General features: G+C 43.1%; 1 long non-coding RNA gene across 1 annotated transcript in view; it reads left to right on the plus strand.

The window, feature by feature from the left end:
• LOC144767622 (uncharacterized) overlaps nucleotides 1-27,033 on the plus strand; it is a 94,085-nt gene that overhangs the window by 50,097 nt on the left and 16,955 nt on the right. The window contains exons 3-4 of the long non-coding RNA XR_013598284.1: nucleotides 5,528-5,566; nucleotides 10,361-10,432. This is a non-coding gene — a long non-coding RNA (uncharacterized LOC144767622). The remainder of the gene's footprint in view (nucleotides 1-5,527; nucleotides 5,567-10,360; nucleotides 10,433-27,033) is intronic.

Below are 27,033 nucleotides of genomic sequence, written 5' to 3' on the forward strand. Positions count from 1 at the left end.
GAAGCAGCATGAAGCGGCATAGTTGACGTGGGCTTAATACATGTAATAAAGTCAAAAAGTAATCCCCATGGCTACCCTTCCTCCCTGGTCGATTTTCCAATGGATCTGTGAAAAGATGTCGATGGAAACTGGTAAATAGTCTTTTAAGATAGTTTATTCAAGGATAAGGAGAGCCGTCCCAGCAGACAGGCGAAGGCACAGATAATAACTGCCTACAGGAGAACACTCACAGAGATACATTCTCAGTGACATAACACAGTTCTATATTGCATAATACACATCACCTAACACAGTTCTATATTGCATAATACACATCACCACACCTCCCCCCTTTTAATGAGAAAATCAACAAATAACAAAATAAATAAATACAAGATATAAACTGGTAGAGATTAAATAATGGATAAAGGAAAGTTAAACATAATCTCGTAATTTGCTAGGTCTGACTGACACTCTGGTACTTTTCCTAACCTCATTGCCCTCTGAAACATTATTGAAATTTACATTTCTTGAAGAACCAGAAGGCTCTTTAGCAATTTGAGAAGTGCACCACCAATTGCCATTAGACAATCTAACAGCATTTCTACGAGTATCCACTACTTGTTGGGAATCTAAAAACTTAGAATAACCTTTTTTGACTGATACAGGATTCTTAACTTTGATCCAATCTCCGATTTGAATATTGTGAGAAACTTTCTTACCAGGTTTAACATATTTAGAACAAGCATCAGTAGATTTTTTGTTTGCAGTATCCCACATATTGCTCATATCGCCACCATGATGAAATTTTTTTACCACCCAGAAAGGATATACCTGCGAACACGCTTTTCTCCCTCTCATGAGCTCAAATGGTGTGTAGTTAGTAGCAGAATGAGGAGAAGTGCGATAAGACCACACAAGATCCTTGACTGCCTTAAATACACAATTCCTAGACTTGAAAGCTGCTTGAACACACTCTACAACAACTCTGTTAAATCTTTCTGTTTTGCCATTGCTTTGTGGGTGATATAAAGGAGTTCTAGTGTGTTTGATACCACATGATTTAAAAAAAGAATTCATTTCATGTGAAATGAATTGAACTCCATTATCAGTCAAAATCTCTTCTGGATAACCTTCTCTCAGAAAAATGTTGTTCAAGCAATCAATAACACTCTTGGAATTCGGTATATTAATTGGTTCAACTTCTACCCATCTTGACAGGTAATCAATAAGAACCAAAAATATTTTGAATTATTAGGGAGAACATGAAAAGGTCCCAGAAAGTCCATTCCCAACTTTTGCCAAGCTCTACCAGGAATAGATACCTTAGACTCCATAACGCCTTCTAAAACTAGTACCTTTTCACTGGCATTACAACGTGGACATTGTTTGACAATTTCATCTACCTGAGAATCCATTTTAGGCCACCAAAAATCAGATCTCACTTTTCTTTTGCTAATAGTAGAACCAAGGTGACCCGAATACGCTGCTAAAACGATTTTTTCTCTGTAGCACGAAGGAGGGACTAATTTATCACCTCGGACAATTATACCATTTTCCATTGAGAATTCAGTACTAATCTTCCAAAACATTTGAAGATCATGAGAAAGACATTTCTCTTTTGGCCATCCTCTTCTTATATTGAGGAAACTTCTTTAAGAACAGCATCATCATCAAGTTCTTTAATCCAATCATCCTCTAGAAAAGATATGGATTCTTGACAAACATTAGCTACAAAACACTCCTCTACTTCCGTCTCCCAATCTTGTTCATCATTGTCAGAAATAGGAAGTCTAGAAAGACAGTCTGCCCTGCTGTTTCTTCCCCCTGGTATGTATTCTACGCTAAAAGTGTATTCGAGTAATTTTGTGGACAATCTTGCCAAACGAGATGTTGTACGTTTAACATTCTTTCCATTTAAAATATCGACTAATGGCCGATGATCCGTTTTGAGAACAAATGACCTACCCCACAAATATGACTTGAATTTCTCTACACTCCATGTACAAGCTAAGAGTTCTTTTTCAATGACGGAATATTTCCGTTCAACAGGACGGAGAGTGCGAGAAGCAAACCCTACTGTGTATTCCTTCCCTTCAAAACACTGTGAAAGAACTGCACCCAGTCCGTACTCACAAGCATCGACAGTGACAAAAGTCTGCCTACCTTCAACAAACGCTTGTAAAGCCGGAGCTGAAAGTATATGTTCTTTGATAATTTGAAAACCTTTTATACACTCTTCTGACCAAACAAATGCTGCCCCTTTTTTTAACAAGGACCTGAAACACTCAGTGGTTTTTGCAAAATCTTTCATAAATTTAGCATAAAACTCACATAAACCGAGGAAGGACATGAGCTGCTCTCTATTCTGAGGAGCTGGTGCTTCACTAATACTTTTAACTAACCCCGGTCTAGGTTTAATACCTTTTTCTGAAATTATATGACCAAGATATTCAATCTCTTTGGATTTGAAAATACATTTACTCTTTTGTAGTGTCAAACCTCTATTCTCTAGTACTTTAAAAACTTCATCAATTGCTCGGTTATGTTCATTTTCTGTTTTTGTGAAAATAAGAATGTCATCCTGAAAGACAACTACGTTAGGATTGTGAGCAAACATTTCTGACATGAGTCTTTGGAAGACTGCCGCTGCCGATGCTAGTCCAAAAGGAAGACAAATTGAAAAACACCATCGGGAGTGACAAAGGCAGTGAGATGTCGATGGAAACTGGTAAATAGTCTTTTAAGATAGTTTATTCAAGGATAAGGAGAGCCGTCCCAGCAGACAGGCGAAGGCACAGATAATAACTGCCTACAGGAGAACACTCACAGAGATACATTCTCAGTGACATAACACAGTTCTATATTGCATAATACACATCACCTAACACAGTTCTATATTGCATAATACATATCACCACAATCTGCCCTGCCCGCGCCTCTGCTCGTCATCACCCAACGCAATTGCCGCCCCTATTCCTGAAAGCTATGTGGAAACAGCGTAGAAATGGTAAAATCTCACACATATCTTGATAGAGTGTTTTCCCAGAGTTGGATAGTAAATTATATCTCTCTCATTTAGGATATGTGGCTTTTGCACAGGCTAGTGTTTTAGTAGATGTTCCCAGCTTCTGGAAGGAGACATTTGGATCTTGTGATGGAAATGTGTAGAATACAAATTCCACGGATGCTAACAAATGCACTTGAGTACACTCCAATTGGGAAATGGACACTTTTGCATTAATATGAAAGGAAGGCCCCGCGTAAATCAACTATAGTTGGCTATGCATCTCCAGTCCAGGCGCTGCGCTTGGAACTCTGCTGACTAGTTTTTTTGCTATTGCAATGGCGAATGTAGTACATAGGGCTTCCAGGCTCTTGCATGCATCTGAAGCCACTCCAAGAGGTTCCTTAAAGCAGGAAACATTTGCAGTTCTCAAGGAAAACTCGACTTTGATCAGAAACCTTAGAAAAACTGGTTTACAGGATAGAATACTTGCAATCATGGACAAATCTGGCATTTAAAAAAAATGTAATCTAGGATTCATTTATACTGATGATAGTAATTACTGCAAGAAATTACTGAAAATAAATACACGTTTTATAGATAAAAGAGAGTGCATGCGACCTCAAGGGTATCTCTCATTTACACTAGACCGTGGAGTCAGGTGTGTTGCGCTTGCACTTGTGTTAACCATTCTCTCACTGAACGCACACAAGAGCCATTGATTCACTTTGAAAAATTAAACTAGTCTGTGTGATCTGTGCCATGGTGGGGTTCAAGATTTAAAACATGCACTATCTGTATGTCCGGCGGTTGGTTGCCATACCTCGCAGCTTTATTTAATTTCCTTCTATTTTAAATTTAATATACCAAGAGTTGATGAATTGGTTACGCCGTCTCCATCAAATGAGAATGACATGAGTATGTCATAATGTTTTTTAACTTTTTTGTACATTTTCGAAACTTTTTTAATTATCAGTGGTGAGGATGCACGGAAATGAATTCACGTTACAATGTTTTAAATGTTTATAATTGTTCATCTCAGTTGAGTCTAAAATAGTAGACTTGATTTATTGAGTGATTTTTTTGTTAAAGACCATTGGCCATTAAACATATATCATATGCAACCATATCAACTTTGTATACTTATATCACAAAAAATAACAGCATAAAACCATTCATTATATAATGTCTTATAATCAATATACCTATAAAATATAACCCATCTTTATGTCATCTTTGACCCATTTCATTCCATAATTACTATCATCATAAATGACTTATACATTACTAATCTATATACACATGAATACCTTGTTAACAGCAATCATAAACCTTCCTATAGCACATGCTACATCCCAAAAATGAATTTCAGTAAAAAATTTCGTAGCCTGTGTGCAGTTTCTAATGCCATATTTTATAAATATTGGATGTAAAAAACGTTTCCCATTTAATTAAAATTTTTCGACAATCTAATAAAATATGCAAAACATTGCATTTCGTACTTAAGCCACATGTACAAATTCCCTCAGGATCAATCATGGACACTTGCATCCTTCCATTAATATAGAGGGGGTTCATTTGGACCCTTAGCCTTAATAATTCTCTTCTAATCTAAGATGGGACGACTTCCTGCACAAAAACAATAATTGATGACATTTTCTTCTTTCTAAGCGTAGAATGCAGAACGCATAGAAAGAGGAAAAACTATGAGAAATGAAAGTATTTCTCCTGTTGCGTCAATCCTGCGTGATCCTGACACATTCCCAGCTTTACAAAACTTTGTAAATCTTGGAATGTGTCAGGTTCCATGGATGTTGTGTAGTAACACCCACAGCAACACCCATGGAATGCCCCTTTCACACAGAGTAATGCATGAAAGGGGCCCATATGTACAAGGCCATGAAATGTAATGGATGGTGAATTTACGTGGCCTTCTAAACATAGGCAAGCACACTGTGCCACTTATACGTCATTTAAATATAATATATTTAATATTATTTATTTTTTAATATAATATTCTATTATTTTATATATATAATTTATATATATATATATTTTCTTATATATATATATATATATATTTTTTATTATATATAATTATATAATATATAATATTATATATATATATAATATATAATATTATAAAATTAACATAAAAAATATATAAAAATAAAAATACAATGCATGGGGCCTTGTAAATGAGGCCCTGACAGCCTTCATGAAAGGCAGAGCAGCAAGCAGAGGGTTCATCTCAGTTTCCTCTTATGTTACTGACGTGTCAAAAACACACTTTCTGCCACTAGTAAGTCTTCTTTGGAGCATTCAGCAGTCTAGCAGCTTTCCACAGGTTTGCAGAGTTGCAGAGTTGTCATGGCACGCCACGGTCTTATTCAGCTGATGATATGTTGAGCTGTGGGTGTATGATTTTGGTGCTTAAACAATAAAAGGCTAATGGCTTTTCCAGTTGCTTAGGTTTCTTCTAAGTTATGTCATCTCTGCTGTTTTGAGTAATGAGTTCCTTGTTCTCTCTTTCCCTTCCAGAATCTTCTACATCCATGGTTGTGGATCGTTTTTACTATGGTGAGTTCCCCATGCATGCACCTCACAAGTGACCCAGCTGCCCTCCAACTTCCCAAGCGCATCTACCTGCTTTGGACACACTCACTCCCTTTTTGTTTTAGAACACAGGCTCAAATGCAAACGCAGTAAGAGATGAAATCTAGAACAGTTGTTGTTAGGACATTGTGATTGGCCGCTAGGCTTCTATTTAGAATCTGTACCAGGAGCAGCACATGTCTCACTGGATCGTTTTTAGGTATCGCCAGCAGACAGCTACAGCTGCCTGTCAGAGACCTCATGTTACCAATACAACACTACATACATACAAATACATATAGAGAACAGAGAGAGTGGCCTTTCGGTTAGCCCTCTCTAGCCATTGGTTGTTGCTATTTTTTAGGTCCTGCTATTGGTTGGGTAGGCTGTCATTAAAGCTGTGCCATTTTGTTGAAGGCTACATTGTGTGATGCTGCACGGCATGCGCTTACTTTACAGTCATCTTGTAATTATTTTAAATACAGCTTCGCCAAAGTTATTCCAAGATGGCTGCTAAACCTGCTCGCATGTGCATGGCCATGCACTTATAGTTGTTCTTATGGTTTATAGGAAATGATTACAACATGGCTGCTGTCCCTGCATGTGTTCATTCCATGACCATCTGGAAAAAAGTTGTCAAGGCAATAGGCAGCCCCCAGTATGAAAGGTGAGGCACACGGCCTTTTCCAGTGCCTCTTCTGTTCCTGGCAGTACAGGCAGCTCAAACATGAGTAGTCTCCCCATATTTTTTGTAGCCCATTTATGCAACCAATTTTGGCAGCTTTTTTTTTTGTTATGTTATGTTATGTTATGTTATTAAGCTTTTGTATAGCGTACAGCTACTCACAAGGAGTGTCCCGACGCTTTCCACCATCAACTCATAATGAAATAACACAACACAGCTAAAAACAGACAACAGAACAAAGCAAAAACAGTAGGCAGTTAAAACAGACTAGGAGTTAAAAAGCCAGGTCTTCAGGCCCCTCCTAAACTGGAGCAGGTTGGCAGTACTCCGAAGAGAAAATGGAAGCAGATTCCAAAGCTGGGGGGCTCTGCAGCCAAAAGACCGCCCTCCCGCACGGGCCTTCCTCACCCATGGAACCACCGCTTTACAAAGAGCTTCCGAGCGGAGGGAACGAGCTGGGCGATAAAAAGTCAGTCTCCGCTGCAGATATCCCGCTCCTGATCCATGCAGAGCTTTATGCATCAGGGTCAAGGATTTAAACTGGATCCGCTTCCTAATGGGGAGCCAGTGAAGCGTCTGGAGCAGCCCGGAAGCTCGAGCTCGTCTCCCTAAGCCAAAGATCGCCCGGGCAGCAGAGTTCTGCACCACCTGAAGGCGCTGGACCAGATAATCGGGAAGGCCGAGAAAAAGAGCATTGGCGTAATCTAGCCTCGAACCGACATAGTTCTTCATTGCTGGTGAATGAAAATAAAAAAAGGATTAGTGGTAATGGTTTGTACACTACTCCTTTCCTGTGTAACACCTTTCACCATCCATGAGGATGAGGAGAAAACCCATTACACTATGATTAACAATGCATCAGTTTTTAACTCAGACTGCACTCTCAGACACTCTCCCATTTGCCGCTCTTTGCAAGCACTCACGCGGCACTTCCTCAAGTGCGCTTCACTCCCACCTTTACAAGATGGGGGATTGGGCTCGCAGACTGGAAAAACAACCTTTAATTCCACACAAATGTGTGCATATTTATATCTTGTGTAAACACTTATATCTTGTAAACACATGTATATCTTAACCAAGGCTCCAAGGGTACTCTCCATGTAGTATAGGTATCCACCTGTGCCTTTGATATCTTTAGTTCTTTTCGTGTGGGTAATGTAGGGATGCAGGTGTTCTGGATGGAACCATTCTCTGAAGGGGGGTTGCTTTGCATTCAAGTGTGTCCGTGGTGTGCGCTGGCTCTCCGCAGTCAGTCGCTGTAGTTGTGACAGTGCAGGCGGGATCTATGCATGCCCATAAAGCACCTGTGCAACCCTATCCTGGGTGACCCGGCTCCTTCTTGTTCTGACACGTACACAGAAACCTGACCCTGTCAGGAGACACCCAGCCGGTGCCAGGCTTTTAATAAAGATTTGTTGTACCTGGAAACTAAGCCCAGGTGGCGGGTGTCTTGTTGCGCTCTCTCCCTTCTGGTGTAGGTTTACTCCACACTATATGACAATTACACACCAGCATCAAGACTCAAAAAGCTCTTTTACAGTTATCCCAATAAAAGCAAAAAGGAAATTAATTCGGTTACATCTTCAAAGCAAAGAGACACTACCTTGCTTGACAAGCCAATGCCTTTCTGTGTCGGGTGATCATTTTCTCCTTACTGGGTTTCACATCACAAAGAGAAGCAATTTTTCCGAAGATAGTCCTGTTTCATTGTGCAAAGTAACCTAGTCATTCATGGCCCACTGGAGGGAAAATGAAAACACCCTCAGTCAATAATATAATATAGCAGAGAGAAAAATAACCTTCCCTCAGCCAATCATGTCCCACTAAACCAGGAGCAGTGTTCTTTCACGGCCAATTACGTTCTACTGTGAAAATAAAAACAATGATTTGTTCACAAATCACGTCAACCGCATAGAAAAATTGTGTGTCGCTCAACTAATCACGTCCCTCTGTAGAGAGAATCAAGAAGATCCTAACACAGCCATAGAAAACAAATTCCCAATATTATTACAGGATTTGGTATTCTTGCGCCTCACGTGGTGGTGCCAGTGGTGATGTTGTGTCACTGATGATCTAGCTGTTGTTCCACCATAGTCCACGGTGCAGCTGCCCCACGTGCAGGAAACTGTGAGCACTGTGTACCATTCTGCCACTACTGCACTGATGAAAGTCCATGGAGCATCATCAGCATGGTCCTCAATTTATACTTTCATTTGTTACTCAGATCACAAGTGTCCATCTTCAGGTCCACCTCCAAGGTTGCGCCGCTGCCACTGGTCGCGTCTGTAGTCCACTCCACTCTAGCTGGCTGTGACCATTGCAACATCCGGCTCCACACTTCCCTCTACCCCTGCCCTCTGCTTCTTCAGAGGTAATAACACAGACCATGAGGATTCTGACCTTCTGCTGCACTCTCACCTGCTGCGGCCCAGTCCCTTGTGTTTTATACAATTGACTGGCAACTGAGTAAATAGTGTTCGACTCAAAGGCATAAAAGATCCGAGTCCTCACTGAACATATATTTGTTAAATAGTAGATTTGTAGTGGGAACACGTTGCTGCACTGGTGCCCTACATTCTTGGCAGTAGTATCAGGTCTGCTGCTGCCTGCTTGGTCTGGTGAGTTGTGTGGTGGCCTTGATGGTGGGGATGCTGCTGACAGGTTCTGTGACTCGAGATGATGCTCTCAGAGCAGGGCATGGTGATGATGGCGCTAGGGCCTTTTATACAGAACATGTGCTTGCTAGTTAGAAGGGTGGAGCTTCGGTGCTGATGCTGCAATTGGTTGTCTTGGTGGCATGATGCCATTTCTGATGATACTAGGGTATGTATTGTTTAAATATTTTTCCCCAGTTTATTTCTGGTGTCACTCATGAATCACCTTCACATGGTACAGTGGGTCAATAAGATATCAAAGAGAGTATCTCACGAGTTCCATGTGGAATGCATGAGTTTCCCGCGCACCTTTTCATCCATGTTTCTGATGCAGTGACATATTACTGGGGCAGCACGCTAACATACTGGAAATACAAAATAGATAAACGATGCCATATATTCTATGTCATCTATCCATGTAAAATAATTGGCACAGACAAATCTAAAGAATCCCATTCAAATAAGAACCGCTAATTTTATATAAAGAGAAAGTCGGTGTCATTTACCAAATCAGTGCAAATATCGACAGAGAAGATAGAAAGGTAATGGGTCATTATCCACTCATCCATTATTGCACACAAAATGTCATAGCTGCGTAAATATCACCGACAACAACTGATAAAAGGGGAGAGATGGGGATGCCATTATTTCTCAAGCCTCTCAAAAAAGGCACTTGTATTAAATTATATTAATGATCTAAAATTGCTAAATAATAATTCTTTTTTTGTAAACGGAACAAGCAAATATGCCTATTGACGTACTGCAGGTCCAGCAATTCTGTCATTTATTAGAGATCTTCTTTCCGTATTACTAATATGCTGACATGGCCAGGTGCTTAACCCTTTGCTGGTTACTGGGAAGCACTCCTCCCTGGAAGCGCTGGAATCCCGTGCTGGAGTCGAAATCCATGTTGCCTCCTTCTCAGCTATTGTTGTCATACTGATGCATCTATGAGATAATGCACGTCCTGGCGGTGACCCTGTGCATTTCTATATACTGACAGCATGTAAGAATACAAAGGAAATGGCCAAATACGTTGTTTTCCCTTCAAAAATATGAGTTACTTTCACCAGTCCACAATGGGGTAGCGTATTCTTGTTCAAAGGGGGCTGGAGTACGGTCAAGCTGTTTGCTAAGGCAGGTTTGGGCGATTTTGTCACAGGGGGCCGATACTGCTGGCCTCCGGTATCAAAACAGGCCCCACCCTAACGGCGCACCAGGGAAACGCCCGGTGCCCTCTACAGCCAGTCTGGCCCTCTTTCCCCCTTTTCCAATTTGTCTTTCTCGCTCTATCTTTTTCTATTTGTCTCATTGCTGAGACTTCTGAACTTTCCTAATTGAACCTTGAGTATAAAGTTGTCTTTCACAGCAAATGTGTGAAGGTGAAACTGTGTCCACTCCTACAACTTGTAACTTTGTGGTTATTCATGAAATTTTCAGACTATGAAACTCTGCGAAGAAATGGGTTGATCTTTGCTGCAGTCATGCTTATTATCGGCGCACTTATACTTGGTAAGAAAGTGGTAAATACATATTCCATACTCATCAATTTTTTATTATTTTATGTATATAAATCCCTTTCTCTATCACACACCTCTTTTGCATTTACTTTTCCTCTCCTCAAGGTTACATCAACTGCCACTCCCCTCCTCTCTATCTAACTCTTCTTCTGCCAGATTTTGTCCTTTTTCTTCTCCTTTCTTTTCTATTATCTTTTTCCCTCTCAATCACTCTGCTCTTTCTCTCCCCACATCTGCTGACACCCAGTACCTTCTCCTACTTATCACACGTGTCTCCTTCCTCTTTAGCTGTTTTTGTCTCCTTACCAATCATCTTATTACCTTGCACTGCATTTCTTTTCAGCCCCTTATCCACTCCCATTATCCACTCCTTGCCAATCATTAAATGTTTAGTTCCACAGAGGCCCATACTAATTTATCGATTTCAGTTGAGTTAGAGGAAGAACAATGGCCTTTTAACAATTAAATGTTGCTTAATGAGGGGAGATTGGCCACTCTTTTCAAATACATCTCTGAGTAGCTGATGGAGAATTTAAGTATATAAAATGAGAACTACCACTGCCATTCTCTTCTCTAGATTTTATCATTAAATATTCAATACTCCAGCATCTCCTGCTCATGAATGGGTTCCACCCCATCATATTAAGAGATGAATTTTCATAGCACCTATTTTAGTAGAGGACTATACAACCCGAAAGCATATGCAGGACTAGATTTCAAGCTCTCAATACCGTTCTCCAGATGCACTCTCAGTGACTTGAGATGTATCATGCTTTTTTCTTGTCGCAAACGCTGCGATTTGCAAAATAGCAGCGTTTGTTACAAGAAAAACGGGAAATGAGATGTATCATGCAAAAAGTTAGCAATATTGAGGAATCGCAAATTTTGCGATTCCTTAACATTGCACAAGCATTTAAGAAATCGCAAATTGTGATTTCTTAAATGCTATGTATGAAACATTTCATTTTAGCGAATTTTGGCTAAGAAATCGCAAATTACCACCAACTTTTAGTTGGTGATAATTTGCGAATTCTTTTACAAATGCACTTTATGCAATTTGTAAAGGTGCCATGTGACGCTCATACATGCCCTTAGGTCATGTATGTTCGCCATATGCGCACACATGTCGTTTTCAGGGGTGCAGCAGGGTGTTCTTGAGACACCCCTGCACCCTTGAAATTATTCTCAATTTGCGATTAGCAAATTGCAAATCGCAAATTGAGAATAATTTCACATTCATTCCTATGGGCCTCCTGGCCCATAGAAATGAATGGGAAATTATTCCTTATTTGCGATTAGCAATTTGCTAATCGCAAATAAGGAACTTTAAGAAATCGCAAAAAAATAGCAAATTTCTACATACATGCCATTTTGCAATTCCCAAATAGCGATTCCTTAAAAATCGCTATTTGGAAATCGCAAAAGGGTATGTTGATACATCTAGCCCTTGATGCTCACTAAAAACTACAACAGATACTCAAGGGGCGAGCTAGTAAAAAGTAGACACTGGATTGGTGGCACTCTCTAAACCAAATTTCAGTTCCCGAAGGAGTCAAAATGCACAATATTTAATGAGTGCCACTGATGCTTTTTTTAAAAATTGTTTTTAATTTTTTTTATTTATATGTCCTCATTCTGCCAACTTTCTTGCTGGTAATGCTCTTACCTCTCGAAGAGGGCTTTATAAGCTTGTCCCTGCAAAGAATGTTGCTGCTTCCACATTCCTCTCCCTCCTGTATTGATAAGGAGATGGGGAGGAGTCGGAACTTCAACATATAGGCTTAATCATTGGACTCACTTAGCTGTTGTCTCCAAGCTGTATACAGTACCCAAACCCTCTCCAGACTCCTCGCTTCACAAGCGATATCAGTCTGACATCTAAACTAAATGCTTCTGAAACAGTCAATCCCAAGAGGGGAGTTTTTAGATTTCCATAATCTGCAAATATCCTGCCTCGCCAATAAGATCGCATAAAAAATGAAGTTTGTTATGATGGGATTTACACGTAAACTTGCTTCTGAACATAGCCCAAAGTATATAAGGCAAGGGCTTACCTCTGTCCTCTGTCCAGTCACTTCCTCAATGAAATTGCACACTGACATCCAAAAGGCTGTAATCTTTGGACACTGCATGACCATGTGGAGGTCATCTGCCAAAGGAAGCGCACACTTGGGACATACATAGTCTTTCCCAGTCACTCTTGAGAGCCTAGCCGGTGACCAATACACCCTATGTATTGTAAATAGGTGGTTTCTCTTAAGTGAGGCAGGTTTCACCACTGCCCGTAAGATAGAGAAGGAGGATTTCCATGCTTGCATGAGATCGCCTTCCGTGTATCCCTCTTGCCATAAATCAGATATGTTCAATTGGATATTATCTTCTTTCTCCAAAAGGGCCAAGTACCAAATTGAAACTTCCTTTTTGAACTGACCTGTTCTCAGTGCCTGTTCTAACCACAGATCATCCTCCTCCTCCACCCACTCTTGGGATCCCACCAGGAGCGTAGCTGGTAATACTTAAACCTCTTAAGTTGTCCCATAGTGCAATTGCTTAGATACTCCCAGCCTACCAGACTTGACCCCATTTTAAGATATGCCCAGTAGCTTAAACCTGCAGATTTTAAGGGTTGACTGAGCTGATCTAGTAAACAGTCAGGGGTGCCCGGAGAATCCCAAATTGGTGCAAAAGATTAATAATATGGTACCCCAAACCTCTTACTAAAACACCCCCCCCCCACGTTTTTAGGGCCATTCTCAGAATCTTTAACCTCACCCTTTCGAAAACCTCAGATCCGCATTCTTAAACAAAAATGGATGTTCTCCCTGGGTTAGGTCCCCAAGAAATGCCTCAAAGAGTCTCCCCATAGACGAGTCATCTGGTTTACCAGCTAGCATGTGAAAGTTCTTAAAATGGAAAGCATAGCAATAATAAAACAAATCCTGAAGGGCCAGTCTACCCACCTCCAACCTTCTCCTCAGTTTCATCCATGCTGTCCTAGGTCCCTTTGATGCCCACATGAAACTACTGATTTTACCCTGCAGTTTAGCTATGATTTCCCTCTGGAATGTAAATAGTATAGAATTAAAAAGAAAAGTAATTTTTGGGAGGATGATCATCTTTATAAGATTAATTCTGCCATATATGTTATGTTAATAACTTTTATTAGGCGCACATATATAATGGTAGATTAGCCCATCTCGCTAACAATCTCCCCACCTCCTGACTCACTTTCTTCCAATTATCTCCTGGGATATCTTCAAGCGTTTGTGTTATCAGGACTCCAAGATATCTCATTTGAGTTCTTACCCTCATACTACCATTAGCCTGATGCCAATCCATCACTTCCGTCTTATCAACATTGACCTTATAGCCTGAAACCCTGCAGAAATCTTGCACTCTGTCCATCAGGATGGGGATCGCAGCCTGCGGATTAATAGTATACAGAGTTAGATCATCCACATACAGTGCTAATTTGGCCACAAACCAGAAGTCTTAAAAGGAATTATCATAGGATCAGCACTGATCTGCTGCATGAAAGGCTGAATGTGCAGATTAAGCAGCAGTGGGGATAGCGGGCATCCCTGCCTTGTACCCCTAGTGCTGTGGAACCAGTCAGACAATTCTCTGTTAACTAATACCCTAGCTTCGTAGAGGCGATAGAAATTCTGTACAGCCCTCACTGTATTATTTGGGAATCCTAAGCTCTTGAGGGTCTCCCATAGATGTATCCAGTGCACTTGATCAAAAGCCTTTGCTGCCTCCACCGCAACTACAGTCAGAGGTAGTTTCTGGGCCTCTACGGTATCTATTTCTCCCACCAACAAATATGTAAGTTCATTTAACTGCCTCTCTGGAATGAAGCCTCTCTGGTCTGGATGTTGTATGCCCTTAATAATCTGCGCAACTCTCAACATTATTATCCCTGAAAGATTTTATAGTCCGAATTCAAGAGCGATATTGGCCTTTAGGACTCTGCTCTTGTCAGGTCTTTATTAGGTTTCAAAATTGAGGCCACTGTTGTATCTGACCAGGATTGAGGTGCACTTTCCACTGCACATATATTGTGTTGAAACCCTCCTATAGGAATGGAATTAATTCATCTATGATTTTCATGAAGATCATCTGGCCCGGCCGGTTTCCCGACATTGTACCCTGATGTCTTCCTCTGTGATCTCAGCCTCAAGGACTCGCTTCTGCTCACTCATTAATTGCAGGAGTTCTATTGGCTTTAACCACGCCTCTATACAATCCTTACTTAGCTGTATATCCTCTTGATGTAGAGTGGACATGTATCTCAAAGCTTCCCCTCGAATTTCATCATTAGTATTTAACATCGCCCAAGTCTCTGGGTTCATCAGACTCAAAATTGTGTTCCTAGCTCTATCAGTTTTGGCCTTCCTGCCAATAATGCGCTCCACTTTTCCACAAACGCAAAGTGCTGGAGTTTGCTGACCCTCCATCTCTCCTGTTTTCTTCTTTCTAGCTGAGCTTCAAATCCTGCCTGCAGATCTTCCAATTCCCTTCGGAGTGCTGATACCCTAGCATTTCCCTCCAGTGAGGCCTTCTGAAGTTCATGCTCTTTAATCTTAATTTCTATGATTACCTCTTCATCCTTCTGCCGCTGATCACGTCTCCTGCCTGACATACTAGAACCGATTACCACCCGTATGAATGCTTTAAATGCATCCCAGACAATTTGGAGACTGGTAGAGCCCCTGTTAAAATGGAAAAAATCAGCTGTTCCAGCTGCTAGATCTGACACAACCCCTGCTCGAACAAAATGGTGCTGTCTACGTCCACCTTTTTTCCCCCACCGATTGCCAATGATTTAAGGAGAGGGCCACTGGCGAGTGATCTCGAGAGGACTGCAGGGTATAGGTTACATTCCCCACCTCACTATACAACTCCTGATCTACCAAAAAATAATTGATGCGATCATAATTAAAATCACCACTGAGTATGATAGGCACTGTTGTTTCCACTAAACACGCTGTTAAATTTATTAGTGTCTCTGGGAAATCACAGTTTGGACCATACTATGTGGCACACACTGGCGGCTATCCCTGTATCCCCATACAGCCTACTAACCATCTACCAGCTGTATCAGATACGCACTTTATTAGCCTTACCCTAGCATTGTTTCTAATGATTAGGGCCACCCCCTAGTGGATCCTCTCTAATCAGAGCATACTATATCCTGGACCCATCGCAATTTCCTAAAGGAAGCCTCACACTCCTTACATTCTAAATGAGTTTTCTGGAGCATTATAATGTGTGCCCCACTATTCTTAAGATATTCTGCAATCATTGCTAATTTCCTCCTAGATCTTAATACATTGACATTCCAGGACAAAAACAGAATTTTATTCATGTTTGTCTCTCCATGTCCAACCCCTATTACACCTTCCCTGCAGAAACTTCTGTTTGGCCAACGTGTGCTGACTGAGCCTTTGAAAGACCTTAAGTTGTTCTTCAGTTGTTGAACTGAGGATTTTCTTTTCTTTTTTCCCCCGTGCTCCCACCACCACCCGCACCACCCCCGAGGAACCCCCATTCCTATCTCTAGGTGATGAATCAGCCTTTCACAACCCCCCACCCCTGAAGAGAGAGATTCAAAAGTTCACTACGAAAGAAACAAAAAAAAAGACCCATCGGGCTGACTACTATACAGAAGCTTAAATTAAACTTAAATTTGAAAACTACTAAATTGCCACATCTAATGAATAAATCATTACAGGCTGGGACTTGAAGTTGTAGCTGGAGCAGATATTCCCTCCATCTGAATTAGAAGGGAGTCCATCTCCTCTGGATTGCTGATATTATGCATTTTATTTTGCCACATAATCTTCAGCATTACCGGAAACTTCGTCTGAACCTGAGCCCCTATACTCCTCAGTTTGTTCATCCTGGAACCCAACTGCCTTTGTCTCAGCACAGTTCCCTTCCCTACATTTGATCTCATGTGGTAATTAAAGTCTTCAAACTTCAGAGATTTCTCCTTCAATGCACGCCCCAGGACCCATTGTTTAACTGTGTCTGTAAGGAAGTTTACCAGAATTTTCCTGTGGGCCTTCCTATTGGGATTCAGTCTGAATGGGTCTCTATGCACTCTTTTGAATATCATTAGAGAGGTCTAAATCCGGCCTATGTTGCAGTATTCCTTCTTTTAATAGTTCTGGGATGTTGAGAACTCTCAAATTATTATGCCTCGCATGAGTTTCAAGGCGCTCCAGGTCATCCTGTAATGCTTTGTTTTGTGATTTCAAGATCTCTAAATCCCGTGTGTTTTGAGAGACTCATGCTGATAAGACTTCCACCTCACTTTCTAAGGCTTCGGTACAGGCCCGGCCTGGCCGCTGCGGGCACCGGGCAATCCACCGGTGCGCCACAAGGGTGGGGGCTGGTTTTGGGTCCTGGGGGTCGTTTTTGTTACAGGGCCGTTTTTGCAGCATAGCTGCAAAATCTGCCCTGCAACAAAATCGTCCGAAAACCGACCCCGGCAAAGAGCTCGGTCGCACCCCAAGGGGGACGGCCGAGCACTTTGCCAGGGCCGGTTTTAGTTCTCAGTCCGGCCCTGCTTCGGTACGATATGTGTTATGTTATGTTATGTTATCCGGATTTATTGAGCGCACAGATGCCCCAGCAAAGGGGCGTCCTGGCGCTAGTACAGAACATAAAAACCGGACAGGGTGAGAGACAAAACACAACACAGCAGAACTAAGGGGCTAAGGGGAAGAGAAAGGTTTTGACAGCCTTCCTAAAAGCAAGGAGCCCATCGATAGCACGAATATGGACAGGCAGGGAGTTCCATAATTTGGCGGCAAGAACTCGAAAAGAGCGTCCGCCGATCCTGGATCTCTTAAAGCGGGGCACTATAGTGAGGTGGAGAACAGAGGACCTCAGAGAGCGAGCTGGTACATAAGGGGAGATAAGATGCTCCAGAATCTGAGGGGATGACAATTTGAGAATTTTAAATGTCAGGGTCAATGATTTAAACTTTATCCTCTGTGCCACCGGAAGCCAGTGGAGATTATAAATGGTTTTCCTAGCTGAGCAAAATTTGGGTAAGCCAACCAGAGCCCTGGCGGCGGCGTTCTGGACGCGTTGGAGACGGGAGAGTTCAGCCTGATTGACTCCAAGAAAAAGAGAGCTAGCATAGTCTAATTTAGACAATATCATGGCTTGCACAATGAGTTGTCGAGTGGGAGCGTCAAAATATTTAAAGGTGGACCGAAGCTGACGTAAAATCCCAAAACATGCTGCTGCAATCTTTTTAGTATGGGTGGAAAAACTCAATTGGGAGTCGAACCATACCCCAAGGTTTTTAACTTCAGCAACGGGGGTAGGAGTAGGACCGAGCTCGTGTGGCCACCAGTTATCGCCCCACAAATGCGATTGTTTCCCCACAATAAGCACCTCGGTTTTCTTGGCGTTCAGTTGCAGGAAATTGTCATTCATCCAGTGGGCCACAGATATAAGTCCCTCACGGAACTTGACTGCCTCAAGATCGGAAGCCCCACTAATGGCAACCGCCAGCTGAGTGTCGTCTGCGTAGGATACGATGGAAAGGTTCCCACGCATGGCGACAGCAGCTAGCGGTTGAACATAAAGATTAAATAAAGTGGGGCTGAGAGCCGAACCCTGTGGTACTCCCTGGGCAATCGCATGTGGTTTGGATTCGAAAGGGGGGGTGGTGACCCTGAAGGAGCGACCAGATAAAAAAGATCTGAACCATTCAAGGGCGATATTATCCACCCCGGCTTCAACCAGACGTTGGAGTAAAATGTCATGGGAGACAGTGTCGAAAGCGGCACTTAGATCAAGAAGCACCAGTGCCGCCGTGTGACCTGAATCCACCAACATGCGAAGATGTTCAGCCATATACAGGAGCGCAGTCTCGGTGCTGTGACCGGGCCTAAATCCATTCTGCGAAGGATCTAAGATATTCGCAGAATGGAGATGGTTAGCTAAGATGGTATTAACATGGGCCTCAGTCAGTTTAGCAGCCCACGGGAGGAGAGAAATGGGGCGATAATTTTCCGTTTTTTGGGGGTCTAAAGCAGGTTTTTTTAAAATAGGAATTACCTGCGCCTGTTTCCAGGCACAGGGAACAGAACCTGAGGACAGGGACAGAATAATAAGCTTACACAGCGGAGGAAGACAGAAGGAGGGAGATTCGCGAGATTGAGAAGGCCGCAAGGGGTCTTTAGGGGAGCCTGACTTCACTCGAATAACGAGTTTGTTGAACTCCTCCTTAGAAAGCTCCGGAAAATGGGATAACGTGGAGGAAGTTCTCGAAATGGCTGTGTTGCACTGCCGAGGACCAGTGGAGCTGGGGAAAGCTCGATAAATTCCCTGCACTTTACTAACAAAAAAGGCAGCTAAGTCCTCACAATGGGAGGAAGAACAAATCTCAGCGGTAGAAGTTCTACAAGTAGTGAGCTCTTTCAGTGCCTTAAAAATAAGTTTAGTAGGGTTGGTACTAGCACTGAACTCACGAGAAAAGTAGGAAGCTCGGGCCCTACAGATGGCTCTGTGGTACTTCTTAATGGTAGCTAGGTACAGAGCTTTCCTGACCGGATCGTATGACTTACGCCAGACTCTTTCGGCTAGTTTACAGGATTTTTTTAGAAGCCGAAGAGAGTCGTCGTACCAGGGACTGGAGTGGGAGCGCTGTTGTTTAGTCAAGGTAACAGGAATAAGCGTGTCCAATGCATTAGTGATCCAGTTGCAATAAAGATCATAACCCGATTCCACATCAAAAAAAGGGGCCAAGGGGACCTCGCTCAGAAGCTGATGGAAATCGCTAAGTTTCAATTTTTTCCATGGGCGCCTAAGAATGGTAGGGGTAGGGGCAACTACAAGAGGATCTTCAAGTAAGATATGACATTCAATAAGGTGGTGATCTGTCCAGGCCATAGGTCTAGGGGGCAGGACTTTGGCCGATGTAAGGGAGGTGAAAAAAGGGTCTAGGATGTGACCACCAATATGTGTGTTATGACGAACTAGTTGAAAACGTTGAAGAGCCTCTAGGTCAGCACAAGTACTACTGGCTGCCGAGGGACAAGGGGAATCAAAGTGGAGATTGAGATCTCCAATTATGTTGAAGTTAGCAGTTTTCAGAGCCAAAGAGCTTACTACATCGGGAAGGGCAGCTCTGAAAGCAGCATCAGGGCCCGGAGGCCGATAAATGAGTAAACCAGAAAAAGCAAAATGAGGATTAACAGACACTGAAAAATAAGCACTTTCACATCCCACGATGCCTAGCTTCTTTTCCAGCACAACGCATTTATCCTGAATCCCTCTTTGGTTCACCTCGGCGATCTCAAATTTCTTGAGAATATCCTGCCTCAGATTCAGCATGATGGTCTCAAGCTGGTTTTCCGGCTTCCTTTCTCCGTCAATACTAGCCTCTGACTGGTCCAGGCTTCCGGCAATATCAGTCTCAATGGTCTCGATAGTCCCAACCATGTCCTGTGATTATCTTGTGCTAGTCCCATCCTGATGTCCATCCTGACATACCTCCGTCTGATGTTCACCTGCCAGGCTATCTAATGGAGCAAAGCGATTACTAAGAGGGACTACCGCTGAGCCCTCTAATCCCAGATTAGACAGTAACAGGCTCCCTCTATCTCCACCTCCCCTCTCCCCTGCTATTCCCCTTGTCTGCTCCATAATCTTAAAGTGGGAATTAAGCGAGGGGGAAGGTTTTAGAAGTGATCTCACTTCTTTATTGCTACAACGCCTTGGCCTCCCCACAGTCTTCCCCGCTTTCCTGGTCAGTGAAACTGTGATGTATTCACGAGCCGCCTGCTCCTTTGCTCTCACCCCCTGTGCTTTCTTCTCGGAGTCAGACCTCAGTTGGTATCTAATTCTAACTTGTGGGGTTCACGATGAGATGACTGGAAAATCGCCTTTACTCGCACCATTACCTTTACCACTCTTTACATTGACATTTGAGGCAGTGTTATCTACTCCTAACCCCTCTACCAGGCCCTTAGGTGTAGGTCAGGATACAAGGATTACCTGTACTGGTGGTCTGAATAAATCCCGTATCCATCAATCTCCGCTCGTATCTGCACCGGTTGCAGACTTTCAGCGCTTCCTACCTCTGTCAGCTTCTCTAGACAATAAGAAACAGAGTTCACCATCAACAAACCCTCATTACCGAGCTCCGGGACCTCTGTTAGCACTTCACAGCTCTGCTGCAGCCTGCATCTGCACTGTGCTAACTCTGCCTCCCCGATCTGGAAGCCGATAATTGCTGCCGCCCATGACCGCCTCCACAGAACTGACGCCCAGCCCCAGAGTTCACATCTCCGTCCTGCACTCAGTGTTGCCAGATTTGGCTATGTCCCGCACAATTGGGCGACATTTTTCCCAATTGTGTGGGAAAAACCCATACCTGGCGGGGGGCTACTTTTTGAGCTTTATGTAGGCCAGTGTGTGCAATTTACTGGCGGTGGATGGCGCTGACCATGATGAGTCTGTGGCGTGAAGGTCCAGTGGCAAATGAGCGCGCGGCGCGCGCTAACATCAGTGCAGCAGTGCTACTCATTGGAGGACCAACCAAGGGCCTGCCTGTCCGCGCATGACCCCGCCCACCATAGTCTAAGAGAGCAGCAGCATGCATGCATCATGAGCGACATTTGAAATTGTGTGCAACATTGTAACATAGGTGTGCAAATGCAAGCGCAGCTGCTTTGCACACGCGCAGCATTGCACCACAGAGATCACCACCTAGCATGGTAGTAGTGTGTGTGAGCGTCCCCAAGGCCGTCAATCTTGTAGCGTGCAAAAGCGCTACCAATGACGGCCCTGAGCATCATTTTGGCCAGCCCCCGCGCGGTTCCATATAATGCTGGGGTGTCATGCCAGGTTTGGTGCGCGGTCGGTTGGAGGCGTGGACTGTAGTCATATCATTTTTCTCCTGTTGTGGACACGTCACGTGGTGGTCACTCAGGTCCTCGCAGCAGGCAGATTTGCTCCAGACCGCGGCCTCTCTGTGGTCTGGTGCCCTGTTCAGCCGTCACCTCACCGGGCGTCGTCCAGTACAGTGTACTGCACTCTCAGCCCCAGTCGGGACCGTCAGAGATTCACTCAGGATCATAGCCTAGGCTATGCCTGCTGCCTGCACTGCTGCGCAGTGCACCTCGACCCTGGGCTTGGCCCCTCAGCTGCCTGGCAGGAAAGTCGCAGGATAAGGTTGCTTTTAATACACATTGATCCTGCGGCTGAAGAAGGCCAAAGGCCAGGGTAGGGTAGGGACCAGACAAGATGGTGAGTCCCGCTCTGAGTGACACCCCCTCCCCCCCCCCCGACGTAGCTTGCTTGACGGACACTTGTGGCACACAAAGCGCCGAGCACAAGGGCACGGAGGGTTGCAATGTCCGATGCCATCCTCCGCAGCGGGGTCCAGGGCCTCAAAAGGAACAGTGAGTACTTCAGAAAGGAAAGGGAGCGCCATAGATGAGGGGTTGGGCAGGTGTATGTGTGCACGGGAAACATCATTTACAACGATGTCTTTTCCACGATTGACGTTTTAAACGATCCACTTACCCCGCAAACGTCTCTTCAACGAGGGAGCCTTCAACGACCGTCTTGACCACGAAAAAACGTTCAGCGTGGCTTGGGGGGAGACGTGGTATTCCGTCCAGTCGTGATGGGGGGGCTGGGGGAGGGTTGGGAGGGGGCTGGGGGGGCTGGGGGGGTCTCCCCCCCAAAAAATAACAAGCGAGCGAGCGAGTTAGATAAAAAAAAAAAACGCTCTGTGGTATTGATGAAGAAAAAGGAATGACCCTCCCTCAAAGACGTGCAGTGTACGTAAAAAAAAACAGTCCTTTATTTATTTTAGAAGACGTGGGCTGGGGGGGCTGGGGGGGTCTCCCCCCCAAAAAATAAAAAGCGAGCGAGCGAGTTAGATAAAAAAAAAAACGCTCTGTGGTATTGATGAAGAAAAAGGAATGACCCTCCCTCAAAGACGTGCAGTGTACGTAAAAAAAAACAGTCCTTTATTTATTTTAGAAGACGTGTTTTGACGCTTGTTTCCATGGTAGATGGAAGTAAGGGGCTGCAGGAGAAAGACGTGCAGGTAAGACGTTCCTACCGTGGTACAATCCTTCGTTGTCAATTCCAGCGTGGTAAAGCCACTTGCGATGTAAAATTCGCGTGGTAATGCCATGCGTGGAACTTGTATTAGTTGAAAAATCATATATTCTGTGTGCACAGGTGCCCAGGGGGAGAGAAAGGGAGAGGACTGGCTACTTCAGTCCATTTAGATACAGCTTGTCCAGTAGCACCGTATATCTACATAGTAATATTTGTAAGACACCCTGTCGAAATAGGTTTTCTTTTTTCATTTATTGTGATGTCAAAAAGCACACAAATATATTGTATTTAACAGCGTACGGACAATAAAAAATGCTGCTTTTTTGTAAAATCTACTTTAGGAGACGACCTCCTCCATTAGATTTATTGTCTAATTTATCTCACCATATGATTGATATGATTGAGGTGGGGTCCATGCAAGCACTTTTGCTACCCTTTGCAACTCCACATTCTGCAAACAGCGCTCTCTAATAGCTTGCAGGATTTAATACTTCTGTCAATGCTTGTTACATTTAGCTGCAATAATTTACCCTGAGCCATTAATTCACTGAGTCATCTTTCGGGCTAGAGATATTTCTCAGGCACATGAGACAAAGTAGGTGTGAACAGAATCACTTAGAATCTCGAGAAAAAAATAAAAAGATAAATAATTAGTGTAATATAATGTATTTTTGGGTCTGTTGAGCTCAGACCACTTCTGCGGTCAGTTTGCATTAGACCGTCGATTTAGTGCAATACAATTGTTTCTGATGACTATTTCTACATAATTTGAGACTTGCTACTTTGGGCTGTTTTTTGGGCTGAAACTGGTTTGCGTTGAAATGGATTTGGGCTTATACTTGAGTGGCTTTGGGCTTGGGATGGGTCTCAAAATCTGGCAACACTGCCTGCGCTCGTTCCCATCAATGAGCCTGCCGCACCCAGCCCACGGGAAGAAAAAGGCTCTGCTACCTCAGAAGAACCGAAAACCTGCCCAGCTTGCCTCCTCACACCTCCATATGTTTCCAGATGATCTTAGTGAGTGCTGAACCGTGTCAGTCCAAGTCTCTCGTCTCTCTCCCTTCACTGCGGGAGCTAGCGCCACCGGCGTCAGCCCACCGCCATGTTCCCCCTCAGTTGAGGCAGTGGTTTGCCAAGTTGATAGCTGAGTGGATTGTGCCACTGAGCTTGTACACAGCTAGTACACACCTGATAATCAGTCATTTATTTTTCCATTACCAACAGTTAAACTAGTAGTAGTGAGCTCTCGCTGAAAGTCAGTCCAGTTTTGATAGCAAAATTATGTGACCTATTGATTAAACAACAACAAGGTGCCTGAGCATTTTCTTGGGAAGTTATTTGAATTAGGAGTTCCTTGCCATTTGCGGTACGCTGAGCTTCAGATGACTTCCCTTAAGTTGTGTGCTTTAGAAGTTCTAGAAGTAAGTAAGTAAATAAATAGGTTGATCTAGAAGGAGAACTTCCTTTGCCTCACAGGCAGTGGCTCGCCATCTCATCACGGTGGGTTTCACCAGTGTCATCCTAAAACCTTTTGGGCTGCTAGTCACATATATTTAGGGACCACACAATCGGAACATTACATTTTAAAAGTGCTGGAAATAACATAGACGTTGAAGACCTAGCGAAAAGCTAGCCCTCATGCAAGGAAACAACTGGAATGGCATAGATTTAGGAGTTATTTTTAATTCTCAACATGTAGGAAGGATTTCAAAACAGTTTTGCAGGGATGTCTTCACCTACATTAAATAAAGAGGCATCACCATCAAGCATGTGTGAAGATATGTATTGTATGTTAGTAGAGTGATGTGCTGGCAACAGCCATCAAGATGACACTGCCAGAGTATAGGACATTCAACAACAGTTTCTTCAAGGTCCTACCTTAATATTCTACAACTTAATATAGGACACCAACTAAATCTAACACATCTTTCTCCTTTCTACCCATCAACCTACCTCCAAAATAAAATAATACAGCACTGTACAGTTTCAGCTTAAACAAAATATTATGTCTCCACATACCATTTAAAGTACTTGGGAAGGAACCATGCACCAGGTGAATGATCAGTGAGTTTCTAATCAGACACCCACACATTGTCTCAACCAAGTCCTTTACACACCTTCACTCTCACTTAATTTGATACCATTGATTAAGTACTCTAGATAGGGGTTCTAGATTTGACCATCATCCAATGTCTCATCTCCTTGGTTATCACTCAAGAGGTATAAAACTTGCCTTCACCCTGTCTAATCACATAGCCTCTGCATCCTTATTTAGGCAAACAATACTAATAATACACAAAACCACGTCTTCACAATTCCACATTCATTGATGAACAAAGCTTCAAAGCCCACAATGCTGGCATCAGTCAATAACATATTTATCCTGGGTTTTATACATTTTCAACAGTGACACGCCCGTTATCTTGGACTCACAGGATAATTTAAACCATTTGTTTTTTCAAAACTGCACCTGCAAAGGTTATTTTGTTTATACTAAATGTAGTATTAAGTTTTAGCATAAAATTCACAAGTCAATAATATGACCTCACTCTGCAGTTCAATTGTCTCTGTTATTACTCTGGTCAAACCTTACTTAGGTTTGAATCCTTTGCTAGAAATCTGATTTCCCAAATAGTTAACGCCCTTACACTGTAATCCTGCACTTTTCCTTCTTGAAATTATGCCCTAATCTTTAACATGTCCAGCACATGAATTAAAACCCTATTCTACTCCACTAAAGTAGTTTCAAACATCATCCTGAAACTCTGCTGCACTCTTTGCATCCTTATAGAGGACATACATTGTCCACTGAAAGACATTAAAGGCTGATGTCAATGTAAATGGCAGTTACTTGAAACCTGTATGCCTCCTCTAAGGTCACAAATGCAGCCAAATGATGGGACGCTTTGTGAATCTCTATTTGGTGATATTCTACAGACATATGTAAGGTGGTGAAGATTATTGGCCCTTTTCCTGATGCTGAAAGCTCAGTAATATTGGGTAGGGGATGATGAGGTTTGCAGTGGGGTTATGTAAGTCCTCACACATTTTAATTACCCCTCTTGGCTTGCATGCTAATACTAAAGGTGCTAACCATTCTGAGATTTCAATTTCCTTCTTAACACCCTGATTCACCTTCAACTGCTACTCAAACTTGTCCTTAAAGATGATTTTGTGACAAATTCCTCTTAACTTCCCCAGTCTGTCACAAAACACCTCTGGATATCTAGCAACCTACACACTCTCACTTCCTTGCATACTCCACATTTCACTTGCTGATTATACCTGCTCAGGTTGGTTAAGATCTAGAATGATAGCCTTCTGTTCACCCCAATTTAACAAACAAAATCAACTTTTGCAAAACACACAACTCCCTTTGTCGCTTTCTCTTTGAAACTAAGGGACATATTTATGACACACATTTGCATCAATTTTGCACCGCAAAATAATTCATATTTTTAAAGTTATGCAAAGCCACTTTGCGTGGCTCCAAAAATATAGAGTAATGCAATGCAGCGCAAATCGCTGGGTTGTATTACTCTGTCCAGGGTGGGTTCTCCATGGGCGTTGCTTCGGTTTCCCCATGCAACTCCCATGGTTTTTGATGCATTCCCTGATTTACCACACCTTGTAAACCAGTAATGTTTATTTCTCCAGTTTTTTTCCTTTTTCTATGTGTGCAGCACACACGGAAAGAGGAAAAAGGCTCTCAGGAATGTTTTGGTGCAGGTAGGTTCAGGATAAGGGGAACTCGATGATTTTTGTGCTATTGGACCTGTCAGCAGCGTTCGATACGATATCCCATGACATTTTGCTTAGTCGCTTGGAAGAGGTGGGGCTTGAGGGTTGGGTCCTGTCCTGGATGAGGAGCTTTCTATCGGGCCGTACACAGTGTGTTAGCATGGGCTCATTTTGATCTGCTTCTGTTGAGCTCACAAAGGGGGTGCCGCAGGGCTCTTGTTTGAGCCCAACTCTTTTTAAAATCTACGTGGCCCCCCTAGCTGGCCTTATGAAACATACGGATTCATCCCAGTGTCATACGCTGATGACACTCAGCTTCTCTTCCCTTTTAAGACACTTAGCGCCACGGTCAAACAGTCCTTTTCTGAAGGCATGAAGGTCGTATCGAAATGGATGGCCTCAAATTTCCTACAGTGTAATGTGGGAAAGACCGAGGTGATGCTCTTCGGGGAAGCCACATTATTGTGGACTCCGGACTGGTGGCCTTCAGACCTAGGTTCCGACCCCAGCCCTAAGCAGGTTGTGAAGAATCTTGGTGTGCGGATAGACCAGGGTCTTTCTCTAAAGGAACACATAAATCAAACAGCTGGGTCCTGTTTTCACGTAATAGGTCTTCTTCGTAGAGTGTTTCCTCTTTTACCAGATACAGCTAGAAAGACCCTTGTTCAGGCCCTGGTGCTCAGCCGCCTGGATTTTTGCAACGGACTGTTGCTTTCAGCTAATGATAGCCTACTTAGTAGGCTT

This window comes from Lissotriton helveticus, chromosome 7 (genome assembly GCF_964261635.1).
Source record: "Lissotriton helveticus chromosome 7, aLisHel1.1, whole genome shotgun sequence".
In the NCBI taxonomy this organism is placed as follows: Eukaryota; Metazoa; Chordata; class Amphibia; order Caudata; family Salamandridae; genus Lissotriton; species Lissotriton helveticus.